The following is a 17,801-nucleotide window of genomic DNA, read 5'->3' as shown; positions in this document are numbered from 1 at the left end:
TGGCCTAATGAACCTGTCTTGCTTCTGAAGGGCAGCTCAGATCCTGCTCAGATTTTGCATGTGAGTAGTCAGGTACCTATAGTGCATATGTATCAACAATATGATGTTGATAGTTCGTTTAACTTGTGTGCTGTAAGGACCCGTCCCAGGCTGAGGGACAGGCTGAGGAGCTCTGAGCGGAGACACTGGTTCTACAGGTTTGAAGGAGACAGTTGATGTGATTGGGACAGTGATCAGGATCCTGGACCAGGCCCATCGGAGGAATTCTACACATGTCCAACTGGTGTGTAACTAAGAGGTGTACGGCTGTTACATGGCCGAGATGTGGATCTCAGTGCATCTCAGTGGTCAGGTGTGTCACGGAACTCTGGCAGAAATACATGCGACAACATTGTTTAGTTCATGAAGGTCTTTCCAAACTTATTTATCCTTGTCACTTCCTATTTCCTCAAAAAATATTAATAAAGCCAACACAGTAATTTTCCAACTCTTGTGAGGCAATAAAATCCACTACATTAAAATGTCAGCTTGTGAGAGAGTAAGAGTAAGTGAGAGAGTGAATCTATGGTTGGCACCTTTAGAATTAACTGGATAAAAAATGTTGTCTGTCACAACCAAACCCCACGTGGTTCCACAATCCAAGGTCCTTGTTTGAAAAAATTGTTTTTTTTAGATTTTATTTTGAAATGTGATTTTGAGGTGAGCAGGACCCGATAAAGCTGTCTAATTTTCACAAGCAGATTTTGCAGTTTTGTAAAATGATATTTACCCACAAATTTTCTATTCAACCATATAGAACAATAGAGTAATTACACTTAATCATGAATCAATCTTTAAGAGCAATTGGTTTGACAGAGACATTATAGCCTATATGTAACAGATTTAATGGGTGATAATTTTGTCAGGTATGACACAGCGAGTCCCTTGTAAACTGAAGCAGACAAGGCAGCAGGTGGTGTGGAGCTACTGCATGGAGTTTGAAAACACAACATTTCAAAGGAACTTGCTCAGGCTCTCAGCCTTCAGAGAAATGAGGACTGCCCCAATGTCCCTACTTTCCATGCGCAGAGGCTACAGTCCTCGTCGCAGTGAACCCGGCTTGATTCCACCGGTGGCCCTTTGCGGCATGTCATTCCCCTTCTGTCTCCCAGTTTCCTGTCTCTCTACAGCTGCCTTATCAATTAAAGTACAACCAAAATACAACCTCATGTAGCCTTTGAAAACATCCACACGTGCATGTGTTTTCCCATTGGATTTTAGTGTAATCAGCAGTTATTATAATAGAGTTATTATAAGTACTGAGTTCCTTGTGAGTCTAGCTTTAAGAATCCACAACAGAAAAGAAAAGAAACACTAGCAATTCTTTCTTGGAGTTCCTGGTAAAAGGAGGGGGTAGGAACTTCTACAGGAACCGTCCTCTCACTTGGCCCTCTCAGGATGGGGTCTTATGGCGACATGCGACAGTATCGATCATCGCGTGGTCGTTGTGCAGCGGTCTTTTTTTTTTACTGCTCTTGTTGTTGTTTTTTCCGGCAGTAGACACTTTCTACAATTTTTTTTGACTTTTTCGACTAAAATTGATGCAGGCAAACCGGAGTTACACCATGGCTAGACGGTGCTAGCGACAACGCTAAAGTATGGGGGCAATTTTTTCAACCACAACAAACACTCAAAAAACACTTTTTCCTTGTTGTGATGATTTCTTTAGGGAGATGTGATGATGAGCAATTAGTGTGGTCGCGAAAGAGTTAAGCTGCATTCACATGGAATCAGGCAGACTGGATGTTATTTTAGTGGACGAGAGAAGAACAGTAAAACTTGAGCAAGGTCAACAATACGACATCGCCATAACAACGTATTTTCATGTGTGTTTTGTTTTGCCGTCGTGCCGTTCTGTTTGGACCGCTTGTTTGTTTTTCCCGTTCCCTTCAGTGGCTGTTGCCCGTTTGCCTGATTCCATGTGAATGCAGCATTACGAATACTACTCAGTTGGTTGCGATATACAACCTCACTGCTAGATGGGAGAAATTTTTACACAACTCTATATTAATAATGTTCATATAACTTTCTTTACCGAAAAGATTGTGAATATTAGAACAAGGATTGCCAGTAATGGACCACAGATTATAGTGCCTACAGAAGCAACTCCCAGACTGAGTGTGGACAGCTTCTCTCCCATCAACCTGTCAGACCTAACGTCTGCAATTACTTCTTCCAAGTCAGCCACTTGTCTGCTGGATCCCGTCCCGACAAGACTACTTAATGTGGCGAGATGAAGGCTGGGGGTGAGTTGTAACGGCACCTGGGGAGTTTCGCCCCAGGAGATAGTAGTAACGTTTCGAGCTCATAGCTCTTCATCAGACTAACTCATACAACATTAGACGCCCCACTTTTAAACCTGCCCCCGAGGGTCACATGGTGAGTCACATGGTAAAAGGGAATGTATTAATCAAAACCCCTCTTGTGCAGAATCAAAACATACAGAAATAGTCAAAAACAGTCAAAAACACTCCATCATAATTAAATAGACCAACACCCATCAGGCCAACTGGCCGTCATACAGATCTACTGGATTAGAGGCGCCTCTAGTAATAGGATGGCTAATTTTCAAAGTCTAGGACAAGGTTATCACATTATTAATATTCCAAACATTTCAATCATGTTTAAAGATTTAACATATTTTGAAGTTCCATTATTTATAACCTTGAGCTAGATAAGGAACAATCCAACCACAAAAAATAATATGTAGACGATCAAATATGCATATAATCCAAACAGTAGAATTCCCCCATGATAAATGTAACATGAGAAGTGACTACTGCAATGATTATACGCAGAACAACTCAAGAACCACCTATCACACAAAAAATGGAATATAAACAAATAGAAAATAGCAAATCACAAATAGTAAATAACAAAAAACAAGAAACAAGATAGCAAATATAGCAAATACCAAGACCCGTCACAGTCGACCCTAATGGTAAATACATCAGGGGAGAATCATCTTAAATATTACACATCATTAAAATATTACACAGACTCTTTCACAATGTTCAATTTCTTCATCAAGCCCCCAACAAAAAAGCTCAAGAAGAGCTCACAAAAAGATCACATAAAAGGTCTGATGTTAAAGTCCTCGTTTAGACCCTTGGGAGTTAAGGTGTCTAACGTGTATATCCAGTATAGTTCTCTCTTAAGGAGTAAAGTGTCAACATTGCCACCTCTGCGAGGGAGTTTGATTGATTCAATCCCAATATATTTTAATGAGGCAACGCTGTGACGCGCTTCTGTGAAGTGAACTGCAACTGGACTGGACGGGTCATGGTTTCGGATAGCACATCTGTGCTCTGTGATCCTTGTTTTTAAAGGCCTTGTGGTTTTCCCAATGTAGGCGAGACCACAGGGACATTGAAGCATGTAGATGACATTTTTAGTTTTACAGGAGATGATGCTCTTAATAGGGAATCTATTTCCAGAGTGAGGGTGGTTAAAGGAGTGTGTTTTGTATGTGGAATTGCATTGTTGGCAGTTCCCACATCTGTAGTTACCAGGTTGGATTTGGGTGAGGAAATGTGAGGCGACGGGTGGTGGTTCGGTCTGCTCTCACCAGTATGTTATGAAGGTTCGGAGGTCTTTTATGGATCATTCGAGGAGGGTCCTTGAAGCATCCCTTCAATGCGGGATCCGAGTCCAGGATGAACCAGTGCTGTTTGATGATTTTCTCGATTTCCCTACCCACAGGTGAATATTGAATGCAACATGATGTCTTAATCTCAGATTTTTTGTTTTTTATTTTGTTGAGGCATTAATTCTGGGAGGTCATACGAAACCTGGTTTCCGCTCCAGAGATCCACTCCTCCTTGTATCCCCTCTGTCTGAAGCGGTCCTGTAGAATGGCCGACCGCTTCAGACAGAAAAAAAACAATTTTGGTTCGTTCCGTTCATCTCTGCATAGTGAGAGAGAGAGAGAGAGAGAGAGAGAGAGAGAGAGAGAGAGGCGCACCTCAGCACGCGGTAAAGTGAAACTCTGACATATTGCCTGTTCCCAGCAAACACAAGCCATAATTTCAACGTTGATTTCCGGTTGAAACCAGGTTGATATAAGGTTTGAACGTTTTTCAACCTCTTTTCAACCATCTAAAAAGCGGTTACAACATCAACGTGTCAAAAAACACATATTTGTTTAATTTCGGTTGATAGTTAGGTCAGTTGTAGCTCTCAAAAGAGAGTGCATTGATTAGATTGACCTTTTTTCTCTAAATGAGGGAGGCGAAATTACGTCTAAACAAAACGTAATTTCAACGCCTTTAATGTTTCATAAAATATCATAAATATGGACATGTATGAGCTTTGTGCTGTTAATAGACCTTTTCAGAGAGTATTTTACAGGTGTTACCAAGGATACTAATTAAGGCTCCATTCCATTTAGTGTACCAGAGCGTTTTCTAATGAGCCACACCTGTCTTTGTTTATACTCTCTGAAAAGGTCTATAGAAAGCTTCCAGTACATCGCAATGGTGATATTTTAATGAATTTCTGTAAAAATAGAGGATGGCGTGTACTGCTGTAATGCGCATGCGCAAACACTTAGGCTGAGAACAAAGTGAGTCTGTGCGTCTGTCTGGCTTTACACTCGACAGAAGGTGGCGGTAATGCACCAAAAAGCTGGATGCCAACCGCCATAAAACGAAAAAAGAAGAAGGAGAAGAAGAATGGTCGACAGGAGACGGTCCTTGCCACGCTGCCACTGAGTCTGCAAGTCAGCATTTTTGGTGAGTGCATGTACTACTGTGCAGTATTTCGTATGCTCAAACAAAACACAATTTGTTTCATTTTATGCTGCTGACTCACGATGCGGGCGAGGCTGCTCGTTCGGGCATGCTAACTTAGCAGTAAGGTTAGCATGCTAGCTTATAGCCTAATACAAAACTTTCTGCCAGGCTGGAGTTTGTTGCAGTTTGTAAACAAAAACATTACAACTAGTTCCCTCCTCTCAAGTTTAACTGTGTTAGCCTCTCTAGCCCCGGACAGCAGCAGTTGTTAGCACCGCAAAAGAAATGAAAAACAGTACGATTGAAGCACACACAATCAGGCTGTATTTATTTTTCTTTGCGGTGCTGCTGCTGAGACAAAAAGACACGTGCTAGCACTCGCTAATATCCTGGACAGCTAGTGTGGCTGTACAGTGGCTGCAATTCATGCACAGATATTTCTCAGAACCTTGACATGCACTGTTTCCTCATTGATGATATTTCTTGTAATATTTGTATTAACAGGTGTCCATCATTGACAATTGACAAGAAGGTAAAAGCAAACAGACCAGGGTCACAGCAAAAAAGGTAAGTTTTACAGATTTAACACATGTGATTTATTAAACTCTCATGTAACTTGGCTTAATTTTACATTGCAGTAAGCCATCGTGAACTCAAAACAACAAACTTTTGCACATGAGGGAACTGACACATCAACCAATGAGGGTTCTGACACTTCTGCACATGCACAATTGGACTCATCTCCACTAGAGGGGTGTTCTACACATACTGTCTTGCCAACAGATGAGGATTTGGCTGCCTCTGCAGAAGAGGAATCTTATGATGATGGGGCTGACTTTGGATATGTTGAGTATCCGGATTCCAGTGACTCTGAACCACAGCTTGTTGATGCAGAATCTGATTCTGAAGAAGAAGCTCCAAATTTAGCTGAAGACTTAGCTCATTGGGCCACAGAAACCAAACAAACACATAAAAGTTTAAATTCACTTCTGGGTGTTCTCAGGAAACATGGGTCTCACCTCCCCATGGATGCCCGCACACTGCTTTCCACCCCACGTACAGTTACTTGTGAAGAAAGGGGCAATGGAAAGTATGTATATTTTGGTTTAGAGACTGGCATCTTGCAACACATTACTCGTTCCCCAAATTTTAGAGGAGACATTGAAGTAATGTTAAATGTTGACGGGGTTCCAATTTTCAAGTCTTCTAAATTGCAATTTTGGCCCATATTGGCATCAATTCAAAATTCAGAGCCATTCCTGGTTGCACTATTTTGTGCAACAGAATAGCCCAATGCAGTCGAGGACTATGTGCAGGACCTGGTTGAGGAAATCAAGGCTCTCACCCAAAATGGTGTCCTTCATCAAGGCAGCTTGCACAAGGTCAAAATTAAGGCCTTTGTGTGTGATGCTCCTGCCAGAGCATTCCTGAAGTGCATATTGGACACAATGGACTGCAAGGGTGTGAGCGGTGTGTGGCACCCACTGTCAGTGTCCAGAGAAGGGTAACTTACCCATCAAAAGACACATTTGAGTCCAGGTCAGATGAGGATTTTGATCAGGGGCCGTATTCACAAAGAATCTTAAGGTTAAAAGTCCCAGCAAACACAAACCGTAATTTCAACGTTGATTTCCGGTTGAAACCAGGTTGATATAAGGTTTGAACGTTTTTCAACCTCTTTTCAACCGTCTAAAAAGCGGTTACAACATCAACGTTGCGCAAAACACATATTTGTTTAATTTTAGTTGATAATCATTTCCGTTGTAGCTCTCAAAAGAGATTGTATTGATTAGATTGATGTTTTTTCTCTAAATGAGGGAGGCGAAATTACGTCTAAACAAAACGTAATTTCAGTTTGTGGCAAGTGGAGGGTGGAAAAATGTACCAACAACGCCACCTGGGGAGTTTCGCCCCAGGAGATAGTTATAGATATTCTTAAAGGAAAATAGTTAATACGTTCTCTCGTATATAAGGTCCTCACAGGTTCAATACCACGGGCAGAGACGGATTAGAAAAGTACAAAAATATTTTATTTGCAATTATCAACAACAGGTCACATCAAAACTGGCTGCATTTTACTTGGACTGGGGGCATGGAGGCAGGAGTGGACAGAACTGGGGTCGCTACGGCGGCCCAAAATCAAATCAAGGGGAGGAGTAACTAACCAAAAACACCCGTGGCACCACACACACACACACACAAGGGGGTTCGTGAAGAAAAGACCACCACCAGGGATTGGGTCGCCGCCTTGGCCCTCAGCACCTGTCCACAAAGAAAAGAAACAAAATTATAAACCAGCCTCCCAGTTAATGCAGCGCTCGTGTCACCAACCTCTCTCTCTCACGCACGCACACACACACACACACACACACACACAATGTATTTTAAGTAAATAAGAAAACAAATCAAACCAAAGTAAACAAATGTTCATCAAACAAAATAAACAAAAGAATAAATGATGCTCGCCAAACGAAATAAACAAATAACTACAAAATAAATCTTTTCACAATAATGAATAAACTAAACAAATTCCTAAAGCAACAATCAAGCCCTGACACCAGCTCCGTGAGGAGCGTATCAATCACTCCGTCGTAGCTCAGGAGAGCCGAGGAGTCAGAGCAATTCCAGTGAGCCAAAACAGCAGCGGGTCCAGAAGATGGTGGCTTTAACAGTTTTTGGGCCTCACCAGCAGGGCATTACGGAGCACCGGGAGGCGTAGTCTAGGACAACAGAGCAGGACAGTACAATCAGCTGGGAGCGGCGGAACAGACTGAAACGAGGGGCGGACAACGCCAACTTACCACGTGAAGACAGAGCAACCACCGAAAGGCTTCCAGCAGGGCGAACCAGCCCCGTAGCCCCAGCAGTCCGCCACACTGCAGCAGAAACAACCATGTCACAGAACAATCGGCACGTGAATGAAAAGAGAAAGCAGCGGTGTGTTCTGACGCGCCTTACCCGTACGCTGAAAGAGGGAACGTGCGTCTTTCTCTGGCACCACGCCAGAGACACTCCAATGCCGGCACAGCCAAACGGCTTCACCAATACCAACACCAGCAGCACGCCACACTGCAGCAGAAATAATCAGATCAACAAACAGTCGGGAGATGAGTGGAAGAGAAAGCAGCGGTGCGCATCAGTGTGCCTTACCTGTGCGCTTAGGGAAACAGCGTGCCTCTCCTGGCAACACGCCAGAGACGCTTCACTGCCGATGCAGCCACGTGGCTTCACAACGCCAACCCCAGCTCCGCTACACCAGGCCACAGCCACCACCACGGACGAGCGGAACGGGAAGAGAGCGCGCGCCAGGTAAAACCAGACTCCTATATAGAGGTGTATTCCCCGCCCATAAATCAGTGCACCAGAACAACACAGCGCCCCACTGTGAGGAGGAGTGAGCCGTGCTCCGGCCACAAACGCATTAAATGTTTCATAAAATATCACAAATATGGACATATATGAGCTTTGTGCTGTTAATAGAAAGCTTCCAGTACATCGCAATGGTGATATTTTAATGAATTTATGTAAAATTAGAGGATGCCGTGTACTGCTGTAACGCGCATGCGCGAACACTTTGACCCACCAACACACCGACACCTTGACCATAACCGGCTGCTGCACCGAGCGAGCAGGAGTGCGGCGAACGAGTCGGTCCTACTCATGCTGCCTGAGTCGTCAAATACAGCATTTTTGGTAAGTGCATGCACTACTGTACAGTATTTCCTATGTTCCAACAAGAAATTATGACACCATTTGTTTCATTTTACGCTGCTAACGATGCGGACGAGGCCGCTCGTTTGGGCATGCTAACTTAGCAGTAAGGTTAGCATGGTAGCTTGTAACGTTTTCATGCTTGCGGCCTTGACAAAACTTTCTGCCCGACTACTTTAAGGCGTGTGTTTATAATGTTGGTTCGCTATTGCATGTAATTCCACAATTGGACTGTCGACGTAGCCTTCTAAATTTAATATTCAGGCCATTTTAACTTAACATTTAAAATACACAGCTGAAAGCGAGGGGGCTGCAAGCTAGGGGAGGGAGTGAATGAGGGATTGTGATGATTTAAAAAAAATGGCCCAAAACTTTGTTGTTTGTCCTACTACAACAACATATAGAGAAAGTATGACCAGTGGGAAAAGGGCACACCCTACTGAAATGGGCTACTGTATGCAAGTAAAAGTAAAGGGGAAAAACAACAACAAAAAAGGGCCTTGAGGGAAACTGTGGTGTACTCTGTGATTAAAGGTAATTTTTGCTAATAATAAAGTTTGTCTATATTACTGAGTGGTTGCACAGTGAAATCCTTGCATCTCATAATTTCTATACTCTTTCCCTAATATTTTAGATGCTGTCATGAGGTTGAATCTCAGCCCCACAGGCAAATGTCAACAGCGCCATGGCAGACCACCTGAAACAGGCTGCAGGGAGGACTGGTGGTGGTGGTTTTGATCCAGCCCTGCATTCCACAACCTTTGTTCTAAACAATTTTATTTAGAGAAGATTTTCTTTTATTGTTTGCAGGGTTGGGGAGTAATGGAATAGTTAAATATTTAAAATACAGTATTTTAAATAGAAAATGAGTAACTGTATTGTGTAGCCTAACAATTTAAATGTGTGTTTCCTGACACTGTTACTGTCTCAAGTAAGATTACTTGAAGGACTTTAATGTGTTATTTGCTCAAGAAGACTTTCTGTATATTTTGTGACTCTTTTTTCCCTCAAATATTGCTACTGTTTTCTAGAAAAATCCCCCATGTCTGATTGTTATTGTTGTACTGTATTGGCATATTTCATAAATGTGTCTGTATTTAACACTGTTGATTTTCAATATTTGAATAAATTCAAGTTTATTGTAGCCTTTGTCCTTACTGTAAACTGTTGACAAAGTAGATAGGCTGGTGGTTGAATTGGTATCCTATAGTCAGCAACTATATATTGAGTAGCCTATATAGTGAGCATTTTTACGTTTAATAGACGTTTTTTAAACGTCTATGTTGAAAACTCGTTCAAAATTGGTTGAAAAGTGAAAGTTTTTTCACCGGCTATATGTAGACGTTTAATGAACGTTCATATTTAGACCACATTTAAACGTCTTTTGCAATAGTGCTTTCAAATGAGAAATTTAGACAAAATTTACTAGTTATGATCCACCATAACAATATACTGTGTATGCACACTAAATAAGGAGACAAAATTAAATATAGCATTTCCTGGTGAAATATGGTTTATACGTGAACGTTGAATAGACGTCCACAAATAGCCGTTGAAAAAACTTTCACTTTTGAACCAATTCTGAACGTCTTTTCAACGGTCGGCATAAACGTTTTTTAAACGTCTTTTCAACCAAAAAATGTTTGCTGGGGTAGCTCATAAGGGCCGAGTTTAGGAGCAACTCCTAAAAAAAGTGGGCGTGTCAGTCTTAAATTTAGGACTCCTAGTTTTTTAAATTAAGAGTAATTCACAAAGTATTTTAGGCCTAAAAGTAGCTCCTAAGTCTGGGAGAGCTTAAAAGTCCTCGTGAGGACTCCTAACTCAGTAAGACCTATTCACAAAGAATCGCAAATGGCTGCAGCCAGGCAAATGTATGGAGGACTGCGAATTGCTGCAGAGGGGGGTGCTGGAGCACCTGCCCCTTTGCCCTTTGATGCCCAAAGTGCCTTTTTGTCGGTGTTTTTTTGTTTTTTTTGTCATCTACAACATTTTCGCTATAAAACGGGAGTAGTGACGGTGACGGACTGTCCAATATTGGCGTCACAACGGTCGGACCGAGGTAACTGCGACCGCTGCGATGCAGTCATGCTGATGTGAGCCAAAAATATTTTTTTAAACTTGGTGGGTGCGCTAGACACAAAAATCTGTTAGTATTAATAGCTCACGTGATAGGGCAGCTCCTTCAGTAAACTAAACTTGTTTTCAGTCTGGGATCGAATTCTGCTATAGGCCACAAATGTGGGTAATGCATTTTCTTTTCTCATCATTATTATGATCACCATATAATATTAGGGCTGTCAACGAATGTGAAAATTAATATTAAAATGTGGGAAGAAAAAAAAACCAGCGGCTGCTTTGCGAGTGGACGCACTGACCCTCATAGGAGTTGCAGTTGCACAGCGTCACTCACTGCTGAAAGTGAAAGTGACACGCGACAAAAACTGTAGCAGAAAGATGCAGATTCCAGAGAGAAAGACAGAAAGTTCAGAGCCCAACTTGGCAGCAGAGAGAGTGGTTTGGACTCGAAGCAATCTAAAAAGCCCCGTTGGACCTGACGGCAAAAAAAAAAAAAAAAAAGTGGAGCAGAGCGGGTGGCGGCGAGGAGGAGGAGAAGGAGGAGGGAGGGGAGGGGAGTAGAGGGGGGGCGCCGCCGGCACTCAACAACCAATCACCGTGTTGAGCGCCTCGAATTTGTGCACGAGAATTGACGTAATCCATAGCAACGGGGCGTCACCAGGGGCGTCAGTCTTACTCTGCTCTTAGTGATTTATCCTTAGGTCTCAGCGGCTTTGTGAATAGCTTTTAAGAAAAAACTCCTACGTAAAAACTTTTAGTGCGAGTTAGGAGCACTCCTAGCGGTAAGATAAAAGGCTTTGTGAATACGGCCCCAGGTCCACTATGCAGGCCATCAAAAAAAGAAATTCCCCCCTCAGCAGTGCTGGAATCCTGTGCATTCAGCAATTTGCACTAGACTACATGCACCTCATTTGTCTGGGAGTGGTGAAAAGACTGCTTACCTATCTACTCCGTGGACCTGCCAATTGCAGACTGGCACCCCAACTGAGGGAAGAAATATCTACTCGCATGAAAATGCTGCAGGGTGCCATGCCAACGGAGTTTGCAAGGCAACCCCGGTCATTACAGGAAATGGATCGCTGGAAAGCAACAGAGTTCCGCCAGTTCCTGTTGTACACAGGGCCGGTAGTTCTCAGGGACATACTTTCGGACGCCTTTTATGAACATTTCTTGTCATTGACTGTGGGCATGTCAATCCTTCTGGAGTCAGATGCAAAAAAGAGAGAGGCATACCTAGATTATGCTGCCAACCTCCTGAAGCACTTTGTCGATAACAGTGAGGACTTCTATGGACCAACATTCACAGTTTACAATGTCCACAGTGTGCAGCATTTGCATGAAGATGTTGCAAAACAAATTATGACTCCTCCCCCAAAAAAAATCTGCAGGAAAAAAAAATCATTGCTCCACTGACAGCCAATGGGGGGGCAAGAAGGCACGGGCGGGGGGGCACTGCCCCCCTAATTGACCCCCTGACGCCGGGGCTGCGTCTGGTGCGTCTGTGCATCAGCACAGAACTGCAATTTATAGAATGTGCCCTAGACGATCCTACGATCTCTGCACTTTGGCAGATCGTCTACATGCTCTAATCACTTCACGATCTAATATCGTCATATCGTCGTACCCCTAGTACGACGTGGAACTGATGGTGCAGTGGTGGATGGATGCCTCTGAGAAGAGGGAGCTGCTGCAGGGGTCTCAGGAACTGGCCAACTGTCCACCAAGGCTACCCCATTGGGCCTTGTGGATCTGGACAACCCTGAGGCCACAGAGGCCATTGGTGCTGGGGTGCCAGGAACCAGGACCCATAGATCCCCACCAAGAGAATCATCCGAAGCTTCGGAGGTTGCTGGAGGGGAAGACGGATGGAAAAGAGGAACCGGTTCGGGCCCGACCTGGGCCTTGAGCTGGTCACGGTGCACGTTCCTGGTCTTCTGCAAGTTGTCCACTGGGGCGATGGTATAAACAGGCCCACCACCAGAAGGAGCTCTCAGGACCTGGTAAACAACAGAGCCCCAGATGTCCTGGATCTTGTGGCGACCCCTAGCGCTATGGTCACGAAGATAAACCAACTGGCCCACTTGCAGCGGGGCATCACGTACCCCTTGATCATGACGTTCTTTACGACGTTCCATAGCCACCAGCAATTGTTCCCGAGCATTGCCAAAAGCCACCTCAAGTCTGGCCTGGTGCTCGACCAGCCAGTCCTGAACCTCCCCCGGCACTGGGTCCTGGACACGAGAAGGAGAGGACAGGAGAAAATCGACGGGAAGCCGGGGTTCACAACCAAACATCAAAAGAAATGTTGACTCTCCCTGATGGGGGGTGGTATTGTAACAAAAGAGTACATGGGGAAGACAAGAAACCCAGTCACGTTTCCGTGACGCTGGTAAGGTGCGCAAGACGTTGTGGAGCGTTCTATTAAACCGCTCGCACTGCCCATTGCCAGCAGGATGGTACGGAGTAGTACGTGACTTGCTGACCCCATACAAGTGACAGAGCTGTTGGATCAATGCGCTCTCGAAACTCCTGCCCTGATCGGAGTGAATGCGGCCCGGGACGCCAAACCTGAAGAACCACTCATTCAGCAGAACCTGGGTAACAGTGGATGCCCTCTGATCCCGAGTTGGGACGGCAACCGTGTACTTGCTGAATACATCAGTTATCACTAGGGGTGTAACGGTACACAAAAGTCACGGTTCGGTACGTACCTCGGTTTGGGGGTCACGGTTCGGTACGGTTTCGGTACAACAGACACTAATTGAATGTAAAACTAAAATCTGTCTTGTATTTTAAAAGTTAAAAAAAATATATATATAATATAAAATAAAACAAGTGCATTAGGAGTGTTATAATGCCATTTATTAATTCTAGAGGGAAAAAAAACTTGCACTTGACAACTGTCAACTATTATTCGAATTATTAAATTAATATTATTATTAAAAAAATTAGATTAGACTAGATGCCAGTTGCTTTGGTGATGTTTCTGGTCCTGTCTGTGTTAATAAAACAGATGTTTAGGTGCTGGACCACCAAGAAAGACACAGGTAAGGAAGAAAGGAGACCGCACATTAGTTAAAAGCTCCCGTGACAGTTTAATGTCACACGTTTTGGGCGTCAGCCCTCCATGTCTGATAGTGTGCGGTCTCCCTTTTTCCTTACCCGTCTGTGTTTATGTCAAGGGGCTTAAAAGCAGCGGAATAAGTTGTTGCACACAACTTGTCTATTTCTTTGCACCAGTGATTGACATATCGGGTTGAACATGCGCTACGTGTTTGATGCGTTTCTGGCGACGCACCGCGCATCCGTGATATAGCGCCGACGGACTTTATCCGGTGGTCCAGTCGCGAGCTGCTATGGTCGCGAGCCGTCGCCGCCGATGTTGTGTTTCATTGAGAAGCCACACTGTGAAGAGGCAGGCAGCTCCTCTAACTTCACACTCATCACTTCTCTTCTTCGTCTGTTATGACGGTTGTGGCAGCTTCGAGGCTCATTACCGCCACCTGGGTTGGAGTGAGGACTCGACTTTTTTTTTTTTTTAAATATTCACCCAGACGTATTCGTCGTGTGACTGTGTGCACCGAACCGTGACCCCCGTACCGTGACGGCACGGGACGAATACATATACCGTTACACCCCTAGTTATCACCAGAACATTTTGGAAACCACCTTGATGTAACATATGGGACGCTAGGACCCAGGTCACCAGGTGGGGAACCTAGCAACAGCAGCCTCACAGTACATGAGACTAGGATCTCGCGGGACTTTGCAAGTCCACGTTTGTTCTCGTAGCTCACCCTCGTCCATGCTCCTGTTGCCGGCGTCGTAGGTCTGAGAAGAAAAGAGGTACAAACATTTTCTGGGTCTATATGCTCGTGTTTTATGTTGAGTTTAGATTACTTACCTCTCATTGCATTTTTAGTGTGTCTGTTGGTGCCATGAGGGTTAAACTGCATTGTACCTCGTACCTGTAGGCCTTACCTCGTAGCAGTTTAAGGTGGGAGCCACTAATAATATGTCCACCTAATATGGTGTTGTCACCTGTCTGCTGCTGTACATTCTGTGGTTTATTTGACTTTGTATTTCCTGTTATATTTGTAGATGATAATCATCAGCACTTTATGACAACCAGCATTAGCTGTCCCAGTCTATCTGCTGTATATTACCTGGATGCGCTACACCTTAGCTCAAAGAAGGTACGAGAGACTGGGCATGGGTATCATCTGGGTCAGTTTTAATAATACTGTCGAATTTCCTGTAATGTATTGATTCTGTTTTATAGGCTGAACTGGCGACACACGTCGGCAGGGCAGCCACTGTTCTCTTCTCCCAGAGATCCCTATAATTAGTGCCTCCACTTTTTGTTTTGGTTTTGTTGCTCTTATATCTTGATAGTTGTGACCATCCACCTTTCCATGGTGTCTTAGAATTTAATGTTTGCTCTAGAAGTGTGCAGTGCCTTCGAACCTTTAAGTGTGCAGTGCCTTCGAACCTTTAAATACATAGTGGTATTCACCTGGTTACGTGTGTCCAACTCTAGGTATCAGTGGCATCAGTGTTCTTATTGCTGCGACCGGATCGATACTTGATCTCAAAGTCAAATGCTGCAAGTTGGGCAGCCCAGCGATGTTCAGCTGCGCCTAGCTTGGCTGACTAGATAACTCAAGGGATCCGTGAAAACCATGCACCGGTGCCCCAAAAGGTACTCGCGAAATTTTTCGGTCATGGCCCATTTTAAAGCAAGAAACTCCAATCCCTGTGCGATTGTAGCAGTCTTATAAGACTGTTGCATGACACAACCCATGTGAACAATCATTTTGGGAAACCACGTGAACAAGGCCTGAGTTCAATGGCTTCAAAATTGTGTTTTGTGAGTTTTGACCTTTTTTTCCCCAACCTCTGACTAATTCATCCTGGTGAGGAAATCTGGGCCCTGTTTCAGAAAGCAGGGTTGATAAACTCAGCGTTAAACCTTATCTCTGAATTGACTAACCCTGAACTCAGATTTTTCCGTTTCAGGTGATAACAACTGGTTCAATCAACTCTGAGTTAATCAGCCCCTGACCCATCATTTCTCACTTAATACGTGAGTTTAATTCATTATATCTCAAGTGTTCCAGTTAATGAACATTTATTCTGCGTGTGTTTGTGCATGCAGGTACAACTCAACAGGCACAAAATGAACTTGGCAGCAACTAGAGATGAAATATAAACACAAGCTATAGATCAAACAGGAGTTATATAAATTCATGACAAGCAGTCACAATGTTGTTTAACCTGCCCCACCTAATTTATTTAATATCAATAGGCGTAGTGTTGTTGTTTTTAAACAGTTTTAAGTGCACTGGGGGGGGGGGGGGGGGGGGGTCCAATTGTGTGCAATGACAATAAAGACTGTTCTATTCTATTCTACATTACTAGACTGTTACCTGCTACTCTGGTAAAGTGCTCTCACCTGTAAAAACTACAACCATGTGCAGTATATTAGATGTTTCAGTGACGTTTCTCACAGCCCGACAGACAGTTGCCTTGAACACATGCTTTGCATCACCGATGTTATACATACTGTACATACATATACAGGTCTATTACACTCTACACTCTGTTCTATATAGAGTGGGTACAGAAAGTACTCAGATGCCCTTTTCATCATTTTTCATGTTGCAGCTTTATGTTAACGGGCCACTCAGTCATACAGCCCAGATTGGTGGAGGGCTGCAGTGATGGTTGACCTGGTTCTTGGTTCTTGATTACCTTTCCAAGGCTCTTCTCCAACTGTTCAGTTGGTCTGGTCGGCTGCAGCTCGAAGAGTCCTGCGGTTGACCCAAATTTCTTCCATGTAAGAATGATGGAGGCCACTGTGCTCTTAGAAACAGTAAGTGCAGCAGAATTTGTTGTAGCCCAATTGCCCAGATCTGTGCTTTGCTACAATTCTGTCTGGCTCTTGGAGCAGTTCCTTCAACCTCGTGGATCTCATTTTGCTCTGATATGTACTAAGGCCTTGTTTAGACATGTGTGTGCTTTCCAAGTCATGTCCAAACTATTTTTTTTTTTTTTTTCAAAGGAGGTTAAATCGAAAGCAACTGGACTTAGTTATTTGTCTAGGAAGACGTTTCACCTCTCATCCAAGAGGCTTCATCAGTTCATGTACGCAGCTGACCAGGCTGGGACTGGTCCAACTATCTGGTGTGGAGACTCACTATTTAACCTCTTGTGTGGGCGTTCACAAGTGATGATGTCACTGGTTCCCTTTTGTGCTCCAAGTGCCAACGACAGTCGTTGGAGTGACAGTCGTTGGTGGGAAGTTGGTTTCGACTTCGTTAGTGCCCTATTGTGTTCTAACGGCAGTCGTTGGAGTCACTTGCCACTTGTGAACAGTGGTTGTTCTTTGAGGCTAGATGGTTGAATCTCCTGGGAAGGGATGAAAGGGCAGCATTGTAAATTGGCGATAGGTGGTGTCTCAGACCTCCTCCCCTGTTGAGGGAAGGTTTTTCTACTTTTACAAAAATGGCTTCTTTAACTCCTCTTTCAAACCATCTGTCCTCTCTGTCTAGGATTTGAACATTGTACATTGAACATCACGTCTTCCTAGACAAATAACTAAGTCCAGTTGCTTTCGATTTAACCTCCTTTGAAATACTATGACCTGGACAAATGAGAATATGCACCGGCTTTCGTCCAAACTATTTAATTCAACACAGCTGGACTGATATAGGTATAGAACCATCTCAAAAATGAATGAAATTGACGGCACCTGAATGACCTACAGGAGTGTCACAGCAAAGGGTCTGAATACTTATGTTCAGCTAATATTTCAGTTTTTCTTTTTTAATTAATTTTGCAAAAAATTCTAAAATTCTGGGTTTGTGCTGTCATGATGGTATGGTGAGTGTAGATTAATGAGAGGGAAAAATAATTGTATTGATTTTAACATTCAAACAACATAACGTAACAAATGGTGAAAAGTTGAAGGGAGTCTGAATACTTTCCTTACATTCTATACTCTGTATATAAAATAGACCTGTACACAGTGTTTGGGTTAGATTCATGTTTTGTAGTTTCATTTTTAGTTTCACGTTTATTTGGTCACTTTGATCAAATAAACACTTGTGAATCTTTTGCTGATTTGTTAATGTTGTGTGAAAGCAAATCTTGCTGAATTTAATGTTTATCAAGTCCTATTACTTTATGTAATAATTAATTGTTTATTACTTACTAATTTTGATATTCTCCAGTTAGCCT

General features: G+C 43.4%; 1 long non-coding RNA gene across 1 annotated transcript; it reads right to left on the bottom strand.

Moving 5' to 3' along the window:
* Positions 1-6,780: 6,780 nt before the first annotated feature.
* LOC311000716 lies at positions 6,781-8,156 on the bottom strand. The gene is made up of 2 exons (XR_014596099.1): positions 7,923-8,156; positions 6,781-7,841 (listed from the first exon to the last, which is right to left on the bottom strand). It is a non-coding gene; the product is annotated as an uncharacterized lncRNA (long non-coding RNA).
* Between the last annotated feature and the right edge of the window lie 9,645 nt (positions 8,157-17,801).

The sequence above is a fragment of the Trachurus trachurus genome, assembly GCF_905171665.1.
Source record: "Trachurus trachurus genome assembly, chromosome: 17".
Lineage (NCBI taxonomy): Eukaryota > Metazoa > Chordata > Actinopteri > Carangiformes > Carangidae > Trachurus > Trachurus trachurus.
This window is presented reverse-complemented; position numbering and strand designations above follow the sequence as displayed.